Below are 8,304 nucleotides of genomic sequence, written 5' to 3'. Positions count from 1 at the left end.
GTTCTTGCTGAAACCATTTTCACTGACCAGGCCCTCTGCCTTTTTCACAGCAGACATTTTGACTTCTCACAGTTGGTAAAATGCAGGTGTGTTAATGATGATGATTCCAGTTCGCTTTTTGGGATTGCTGGTTCACAGTCATGGCTTATGTTGCGTTCAAATGGAACTCGAGAGCTCATAGTTGGAGCACGGGAAGTCGTGTGCACCGTATGCTCGGCGTTCAAGTGGTTAAGTCGTAAAAACACAGTTACTAGGCAACGGTAACATGGACGGCATCTAGAAGCCACAGAGGCTAACTATTTAGCAAGCTAACAGGAGGGTAAAGTTGTGCAGATGTAAAGGCACAGAGGGGAAAAAAAGAGGCCGTTAGCGAGATCAACAGTTTCCTCAGACGTAGGCTATTATCTAAGTTATGAAGACAAACTCTACATAATAAAATTACAATATATTAGTGTAAGAATAAAACAAAAAATTAACTTCCATGACCTCTGAGATTTCCGTAAACATTGGCAAACACGTCACAACCCGTGAACTCAGGGCTTATGGAAAATTCTGAGTGCCGACATGAGGTATGAGGTTCATAGGGACTCTTCTTGTGTACACGGTAAATATGACCCCATTGGAATGCAACATTACTGGGACACCTAATGGAGGCAAGACGTAGTTTATTCCACCTGTGTTTGTCCTGTTGTAACAAATCTGCGTCGAGAAAAAGAACGAGGACACAGACTGGGTTATGAAAGGAAAACAGAGGAGAGAAGGACTATATGGTGGGGGAGGGGGCGGGTTCAGTCCTTCATTGCCATCACTACAAAATTATGGCATTTGCATTATGATGAAAAGACTCCTTTTTGGTTCTCTCCCTCTGCAGGCAGGTCTGACAGCGCTTAAAAATAGCCCTACAGTGAAATGAAAACAGCCTCTCTTCCAGAGCTCTGGTTTGTGCCGTCAAGCTGCTCTGTAATCCCATTCACCATTACAATGTGTCACCACACTCATCGCTGGGCAGTGGGATAACAGGCCCGCTCGCCCGTTAGCCAGCATCACTCCTGTAAGCCAGACTCCACTGACATTAATCTGTGACACGAGTTGACGAGGACGATTCTGAAAATATGAAACGGTACCAGTGGTGGGGACTATTTGAAATGTCAAGGAGTGATTGACATCTGTGTGTGCGCATGTTGTGTGCTTTGGAAGTTAGTCCATGAAGTTTTAAGCCATTACAGAAGTCCGTTGGGAGAATTCCAGACAGGATATCAAGAGCAGAACAGGATGAAAACAAGTTTAGATTCCTTAAATGGAAGAAAATGAAAAAAAGAAAATGTAATTAAATGTGATGCACAAGATGTATCAACAGAACTGCTGAGTCACACATATTCGAGGGAGGATTAAAGAAGCTCTGTAGGTTCAATCTCCAGACGACTGTCACTCTCCAAAGCCCTTGTGCATCAGTGTAAATAAAGAACAAGAGTAATATAAAGCCAAGAATAATTTGTTGACGACATGAAGCAGGAGAGAGCGTATTGCACAAATTGCTTTTGGGACAGAAATGCTTTGAAGAACGGGCAGAGCAAAAATATTTCTGTTTAAAAGGTCTGGCTGTGACTTTCTCCAAAAGCAGTGTTTCAGTGAAGCCTCCTTCAAGCCGGAAGTCATTTTTGAATATACCTCCATGCATTATTCATGGCTGGCTGCTGCCACTGGCCTGCTCGTGTGCCATGGCCTATTTACAGAGCCACTCGTGAATCCATTAGCCGTGAACGGTGGAGAGCCAAGGCTCATCTATAAGCAGCTTCACAGGCACATGAATCCATTCATAACCTCTTAGACAATAACAACAATAAAGAGCAGCTGGGCTTTTTTTTTAACTCGGCTCGAGCTAATTCAAGGATCATGTAATTATGCTGTTGATAAAAAATACGAGCAAAACCTACACAAAGCTTAGAAAAGAACACGTTTTGTTGACTTTTTAGCCACGTGTTGGGTGGTCACAGACATTAATATGCCCTCAGGATACATCTTTATTGTTTTCATGATCCCATGTCTTTTTTTTTTTTATTGTATCCAATTTATTTTATGACAACATACTTCCACCAGCCTCAGCTGTATTTTGTTTGGAGGTAATCAGCGAGCTAGCACAGTAACACTTTGAACTTGGATAGACAGCACACATGCTAAACTTGATACTTGCTCAAAATTAACAACATTTTATTACTTGCATGTCAGCATGAATGTTGTACACTTTTTAGCATGCTGATGTTAGATTGAGGCACCTCTGATTCTAATGCTAATCAAAGATCTCCTGTTGTTCTGAAGTGTTGAAACATTTTTCCAAGATGATGACCTCCACTGCTAACCTTCAAGTTACATCTTTAAAATACAATTTTCTTTTAGTTTATACACAAATAAACTATTTTTGCATTGGCACATTTGAATCTAGCAGTGTTAATATTTGATTCAATGTTGATGTAAATGCCAGTAGTTGTGAACTCCAGTTTGTCAACAGTTCTGTCGTTTTATTTCACCGGGTGGCAGATACGACGTGGATCAGAAAATTCAGAGACTGTTCCTGCTGAGTGCAAACAGAGAGCCGCACCACGATGTGCATGGAGCAGCTACAACCTTCATGACTAAATATTTGATGTTATTTTGCTTGATCGATGTCAGCAGCGGGGGAAAACACGTTTTTGTGAGCACTGGTACATGTGCATTTGCAATATCACCGTGGAACCTGAGAGAAGAGCGCACATCAAATTTATGTCAAACTCGGGAAATTGAAATCTGCAACAGAGACTACGGCAATGAGCTGAACGAGGTGTTTCGAGTGTTTGAAGAGGGGCTCGCTGTGCAAGACCGAAAAAGGTGTGTTTTCCTCGCCATTCACGGGGTCGTGCGTCGTGAATTTGTCCCCCCGGGTCAGACTCTCAACACTGAGTTTTACCGTGATGTTCTGAGGCGTCGCTGCGGTGCAGTTTCCCTGTGGTTCTCCAACGTGACAACGCGCCTGCTCTCAGCGTGGTTGAAACACATTTGTTTCTCACCCCTCAACAACACAATTGTCGCTCCCCGCCGGCTCGAATTCGGCTACCTGTGACTTCTTATTTTCCCCCCAAAAATTTATGTGCGCTCTCTGCTCACGTTTCAGGTCCACGGTGAGATCGAAGTTTTCACAAAAACGCGTGTAACTCGCGTGTGGATGTTGATCAAGCAACGTTAACTTCCAATAATTACTCACAAATATTACTTCCCCCCCCTCCCCTGCTCTGTGCATGCTGCACTCAGTTCACGTACAACAGTAGCAGTCTAAGAACTTTTTAGACTTAGACTTAGACTTTATTAATCCCACAGAGGGGAAATGTGGTTTTCACAGCAGCATAGAAACACAGTTTAGGAAGAAAAAGGTGCACACAATAAGAACAAATTATAAATACTTCTTTTTGATTTGCCCCTCGTCAAAATTTACAATCTCTGGCTGCTCATAAATATGGTTTATACAATGATGCCATTGCAGCCACTAGCTTTCAACTCTTAGCCTTGTTAAAATGAATGAACTGAGCATTGTACCAGTGCGGGACATTTCCAGTGATGCTGTGTGATTACCAGCGTGATGTGTGAGCAGTTGTCCACACTGAGAGCCGGGTGGGCCTCTGAGGAGGCGAGAGACAACTGGCCTCTAATCCTCAGGTTCAATGAAAAGCGCTACATCGGCTGGTTTGGGTGGAGGGGGGTCATTGTCAGCGGCCGTTTGCAGGCATGTGCTCGTCTGGCACGGCCTTCAGAGCGCTCTCACGCTACACCCGGGGTCAGTGACGAACTCTGCAAACCTGCAGGCTGCTGCATGGCCCATCACGCTGGGTCAAGTACATGAAAAGGCTTCTGAATTTTTTTTTAAAAATAGAGAAGCAGAGGTCAAATTCCTGAATCAGAAAAAAAAAAAGTGAGTAGAGTGCACAATAAACAATCATGTTTGGAAACACAGGCAGTGATGCAGACCTCAGGCCAGTGTCAAAGTGGAAAAAATGAGTCAGTGTTTTCACACAGATGGCACAGCTGCCCACCAAGGCCTTTTCTTTTATGAGAAACATCACTTATCGCTGCAGAAATAACTCCTGAGAGCACATCCATCACTGTTATACAAGCAGAAGCTAATGATGTTCCCCAAGATATTACGATTTTAATAAACCGGCTCGCAGCACGTACACTGACTGATACATGGGAGGTTCAGTTTGGTTTTTGTCCTTGGCAGTCGTGGGGGAGTCAATTAAATGGCAGTGATTGGTATGGAAGAGGCTGTCATGCCAACACTCTCACAATGACAATGCTGACATGGTTTGGCATGTTAGAAGCTAACATTTGATGAAATGAAAATTAGCAGTGAACCAGTACAGAAAAAAACACATGAGTTTCCCCATGTTTTCCACAAAGGACAAACTTGATCACATGAATGACACATACATGTAGCAACATATGATAACGTGGGGAAAATAAGTTTTCACATGGGAATCTACATTCACACATTACGTCATGAAAATTCCAAAACCAGATGTTTCATAAAACATGTTCACAATGACAAGTGATCATCGAGTTTATGCACATATGAAATTCATGTGGTTTTTTTCTGTAAAGGAACACAAATTAAAGGGAGAAATCATTACATGTGCAGATATCTAAAGGCAAAACATGCAGGACATTTCATTGACAGACCAACTGACCAAACAACAGAAGGGCTGACTTTGTTGTATCAAGATCTAACATGCTCACAAGGCTAAAACTGCAACAAATAACTGCATGTTGGTCAAAAGATTTTTTTTTTAAATAACTATCTGGACATAGTGAAATATCCCTTAAAAGACTCCTTTGGGAAGAAATGGTTGGCGAACGTAGTCCATAAAAGTTAAATTATACATATATATTAACATATAAAATAAGGTATGACTGAAAAAGTGATATTTCAGAAATAAAAAGTTGTCTGTCGTTTTCATTTGTCTTGCACATTGGCTGTGCATTTTAACAACACATCTCCATTAAATAACAGAAGTAGCCAGGTTTGTTTCGTGCACTCTTTTCGCCTAGCACCCACATATTCTGCTGCTACAAAAAGATTTGGAGCTGTGCACACATCAGCCACGACCTTAAAAATAGTCCCTGCTATCCCAAAACAGTGTCTCTTCTTTTCTGTATCTCTGCTGCTGCCTTTTCTCCAACTTTCAACATGAATGCGAGTCACCCATCTCCACATACTGAACAGATACGCTGTGAGCAGAGCCAACCAGCCAATGGGGACTCAGATGTTTTTTGGGGGTGAATGTCCTCTCACAGAGGAAGCTGACCTTTTCTTTTCTTTCAGTGGGCGCCAGCTTCCTTTGTTCCGATGCAACCTGGAAGCTCTCGCTGCTGCATCTCCCCATATTTCCTGAACCTCTCCCTCATCTGCTGTTTGACAAAGGCACAATCCAATCAAAGTAATCTTTTGTTTCTTTAATCCTGACATTGCTACCGCCATATCTACACGTTGCTCTCCACAGGACCGCAGAAGCATTTGGGCCTTCAGTAATGAAAAGCTTCCCCTCGTCCAAAAGCTCTCAGCAGTGTCCTTTCCTAACCTCTCCTCCCACATGGATTTCCTCCTCTCTCACTGAGTCATCCCGCCATCCATTGTTAATTTACTGTGTTTCACCGACAATGACTGAGTTGTACATCTTACATCACATCTGTTTATCTTTCTAACACAAAACACATTTCTGTCTTGGTTTCATTTCCATTCGATCACAATTAAGAAACACTTACGATCTCTGCTGGACGTTTTTACTGCTACGTTTGTTGTTAGTGGGTTTTTTTTTATGGCATGAAACAAGGAAGGATGAGCAGGTTTTTCTGTTTATTGAGAAAGGACGTTGCCCTCCATATTTATATTAACTTTATATTATTCATAAGTGGATAAAAACCTAAACCTGAGTTATGAATTGTGTGAGACCTCAGCACTGTAATAAACTAAGTCGATTGGCAAAAAGGCCGGCATGAGGCCAGAGCCACCGTCTGACTAGTCACTCCCAGTGTCCCCTTCCACCAGAGGGAAAACGATGATGTGTATTTGACTTGTTGGTATTGATTACTGCCTACGCCTGCTAGGTACAGGACCCTTGGACCACAACCTCCGAGGTGACTGTTAAGGTAACTAGTCCTCTGATTCAAGAGTCAACCGTTTCAATCCTGGTCGGTTAGAACATTTGCTGCATGTCAGACGGTGCAGCAAATGTGCGTATTCATATACGTGGCATGGGTAGCTTGTACATCTGACAAGGAACCATGAATGCTGAATGATATATTCAGGTTTTGGAGCAACATATGCTGCCATCCTGACAACATCTCTTTCAGGGACAGCCTTGCATATTTCAGCAAAACAATGACAAACCACATTCTGATCGTATTACGACTGCATGGCTCTCTAGTAGAAGAGTCCAGGTGCGACACTGGTCTGCCGGAAGTCCAGGCATGTTTCCTATTGAAAACATTTGGAGCATCATGAAATGAAAAATACAACAAAGGAGACTCCAGCAACTGGTCTCCTCAGGTCCCAAACATTTACACAGCATTGTGGTAACCCAACTATTTTGAGATGTGTTGCTGCCATGGAATTCAAAATAAGTTTATATCTTACATAAAACAATACAAAATGTCTCCATTTCAACACTTGATATGTTGTTTTTGGTCTATTTTCAATTACGTATTTTTCTGATTTGCAAATCATTGCATTCTGGGTTTTTTTACATTTTACACAGCGTCCCAACTTTTTTGGTATCAGGGTTGTACCACAAGGAGAAAAATAACACAATTGCATTTTTAACAGCAGAAACCGACACCATATGGTCATAAAAATATTGTAAAACAATCTCAACATGATGTAAAATTAAGTTAAACAGATGCAGAACAACCACAAAGTGACATCAAAGGACCACAAAGCCAAGCAAAACAACCACAACTGTTTGGGAGTGAAGGGGGTCTTTTTCATGTCGGTGTCCAGAGCTTCATCCTCTCATAATCTGTTCGTAGCTGGAAGCTATTTAGAGTTAATTATTGCAGTCATTCACTGATATCATTTCATGCTTAGATAGTTAAAATAACTATTAACAATGTACAGTTAATTATTGCTGTAGAAAAGGGTTTTAAATTTGTCATCATTACTCATTATATAAATGTAGCTCAGTCTGTAAAACTTTGGTCTCCCATTTAAAAAGGTCTGAACATACTGCTTTGAAGAAAAAAACCACATCAGTGCTGTCTGCTGCTTCAGACAGAGTGACACATCAGTAATTGTGAAAATGATTTAATCTGATTGAGAGTTCAGAGACATTCGTGTCATTGACATTCAGATTTTTTTTTCTCTCCTTCATAAAAGGACTGTTTTTAGAAAGTCGTAATTTCTCGTCAGCGCGGCTGGTGTGTCCTCTCTTATTTTTTTTCAAGTGTTTTCATCCTCAAAAAAGGACGCGATGGTCGCAGAGCAAAAATTGGATTCCTTCAACCCACTTCTAAAAGTCATCAAATTGTTAATCAAAGGAAAGTGGAAGTGAACTCTTCTCTTTCACAGCAGCATGGTGCTTCTAATTCACAGAACACCTGGGAGCTGACAGGTACAACCACACACACACACACACACACACACACACACACACACACACACACACACACACACACACACACACACACACACACACACACACACACACACACACACACACACACACACACACACACACATGCTGTCTGGCTGTGATCTGTCAGCACCCTGCTAATGGACACCTGTACAGTAGTCCCTGGTGAAGTTTCCCCCGTTTCATTGGGTGATATGAAAAAACACCGTTCTGGAAACAAGTCCTCGTCCTTTTGTCTGCTTCCATCAGCCACAAATTCAAAGTAGTGATGAGTCAAACAGAGACAGGGCTCTGTGGGCGAGGATCACCGGCAGACGAGTAGAATGAAAACTTCACACCAGTTCCTGCTTTGACAGGTTGTCAGATTGGTGAGAAAAATAAAAGGTGCTTCTGTTCACGTAACTCTTTTGGTGGCATAGAAAACCTGGGAAATAACAGTGTGTATCGATACACACTAAATATGCGTGTGTGAGATACGTGATGTCTTTCATCCTTAAATGAGAAAAACAACAAGTAAACACAGACATCACCTGCAGCGTTTCAAATGGAAACAAAGCTGGGATGTTGTTTACTCATCACAACCGTCTTCCAATTTGATTAAAGTCCAAAAGAATAAAACTACTGGAAGTGGTTTCATACCTTTTAAAGGAGC

This window comes from Brachyistius frenatus, unplaced genomic scaffold (genome assembly GCF_029030835.1).
Source record: "Brachyistius frenatus isolate BFR_SWC_R1_liver_20210118 unplaced genomic scaffold, ASM2903083v1 Contig_116, whole genome shotgun sequence".
NCBI classification, from domain to species: domain Eukaryota; kingdom Metazoa; phylum Chordata; class Actinopteri; family Embiotocidae; genus Brachyistius; species Brachyistius frenatus.
This window is presented reverse-complemented; position numbering follows the sequence as displayed.